General features: G+C 32.6%; 1 long non-coding RNA gene across 1 annotated transcript in view; it reads right to left on the bottom strand.

Moving 5' to 3' along the window:
- Positions 1-2,500, bottom strand: part of LOC136835888 (uncharacterized) — a 188,232-nt gene that overhangs the window by 176,460 nt on the left and 9,272 nt on the right. The window lies entirely within an intron of this gene.

The raw sequence follows: 2,500 nt of genomic DNA, 5'->3' as shown, positions 1-2,500 counted from the left end.
GGCCCATGGAAAACGTCGGCCAGTGGCACATCACGCCGCTGAAGGCGGCCTATGGAAACGTCGGCCAGTGGCACACATCAGCGCGAAGGTGGCCCAAGGAAACGTCGGCCAGCAAGTGCGGCACACATCAGCGCGAAGGTGGCCCATGAAACGGTCGGCCAGTGGCACATCATCAGCCGAAGGTGGCCCATGGGAAACGTCGGCCAGTGGCACACATCAGCGCGAAGGGCCCATGGAAACGTCGCCAGTGGCACACATCAGCGAAGGTGGCCCATGGAAACGTCGGCCAGTGGCACACATCAGCGCGAAGGTGGCCCATGGAAACGTCGCCAGTGCACACATCAGCGCCGAAGGTGGCCCATGGAACGTCGGCCAGTGGCACATCATCAGCGCGAAGGTGGCCCATGGAAACGTCGCCGACAGTGGCACACATCAGCGCTGAAGGTGGGCCCATGGAAACGTACTAATCTCAGCATACTTATTTCCAACGTTCGCAATAAATAACTTTATTACATCATCAGGGAATCTGTTGAATAATGAATAAAATTTTCTAAAAATTGTTTAAAAAATCAATAAATTCTACAAAATACAGCAACAGTTAGAATACAAGATAAATACGAAAAAAACAAAAGGACATAAAAGCAAAATCAAAGACCGCTAACCAATTTTATACCAAGAAGGCAGAAGACAGAATATAAATAAAAAGTTAACTCAGAGTTGGTGGAAAAGGTCTGATATTTAACTGGGGGAACTAGTTGTTTAATAAATAATGATTCCAGATAGGCAGTTCGCCTGCATTGGTTGTTTGGCCTATGATACAGAAATCATTTCTATTAATATTTTACAAATTTTGAATGGTTTCTTAAGCTTGAATGCTTGGGACTGGAGAGCCTACAGCCAGTCCGAAAACTTAATCCCCGATGAGAATCGATTCTGACCCTCAGTAACCTCCTCGTGGATCCGACATATGTCCCAGAGTTACACTTAAGGCAAGTATACTTATATACCACCTTAGAGGTAAAAAATTTGTAAAACATATATTGACAGAAATGATTTCCGTATCATAGGCCAAACAACCAATGCATGCGAAACTGCCTGTCCTGGAATCATTATTTATTAAACAACTAGTTCCCCAGTTAAATACCCAGACCTCCTCCACTCAGCACTACCTGAGTTAACTTTTTATTTATACAATCTGTCTTCTGCCTTCTTGGTATAAAGGTTGGTTAGCGGTCTTTGATTTTGCTTTTGTCATTTTTTTTTATTTTTTTTTATCTTGTATTCTAATTGTGCTGTATTTTATGAATTTTATTGATTTTTCGAGCAATTTTTAAAGTAATTTTATTGATTATTCAACAGATTCCCTGATGATGTAATAGTTATTTATTACGAAACGTTGGAAATAAAGAATTGTGCTGAGATTAGTACATTTCCATGGTCCACCTTCGCGCTGATGTGTGCCACTGGCCGTCGCCTACTTCTGTTTTTTGATACTTCTGCTTAACTACTACGAGTCGGGGAACTGTTACCGCTAACCTCCCGCCCCCCCTTTTTTTTTAATATGGATCTTCGTAGCTTCTTTTATGCGTTTCTCTTCCCACTTCAAATCAGATCAAGAGGATTTAACCATTTTCATCAACTTATACGCCGAAGATACGGATCAGACCTATTACAAAAAAGTCGGAACCTCGAGAAAGGCTACAAAAAACTAGAAAAAGCAAAACTTGATTTAGATTTTTTACAGTATTGTCAATGTAACGGAACTGTTCGGAATTTTGTCAAATTTAAATTGTATAAGTCATCTTTGTACCAAACATTTTTATAAAGACGCTACCAACTCTCTGTTTAACATAGAAATAGGCAATAAAGAACAAAACTATTGATAAACATAACGACCATGTTTCAAATCTGTAGGTGGAAGTGTTTAATTCTCTTTCTTTTATAGATAGTATATTATTTTCAAGAAGCTTTTTAACAAATATTTAGGCGATTTTATTTCACGGATACAAGACAGACATTATATATATATATATATATATATATATATATATATATATATATATATATATATATATATATATATATATATTATATTATATTATATATATATATATATACATTTATATACTACATATATATATATATATATATATATATATAATATATATATATATATATATATATATATATATATATATAATATATATATATATATATATATATATATATATAATATATATATATATATATATATATATATATAATATATATATATATATATATATATATATATATATATATATATATATATATATAATATATATATATATATATTATATATATATATATATAATTATATATATATATATATATATATAATATATATATATATATATATATATATATATATATATATATATATATATATATATATATATATAATTATATATATATATATTATATATATATATATAATTATATATATATATATATATAATAT

This window comes from Macrobrachium rosenbergii, chromosome 55 (assembly GCF_040412425.1).
Source record: "Macrobrachium rosenbergii isolate ZJJX-2024 chromosome 55, ASM4041242v1, whole genome shotgun sequence".
Taxonomy (NCBI): Eukaryota; Metazoa; Arthropoda; class Malacostraca; order Decapoda; family Palaemonidae; genus Macrobrachium; species Macrobrachium rosenbergii.
This window is presented reverse-complemented; position numbering and strand designations above follow the sequence as displayed.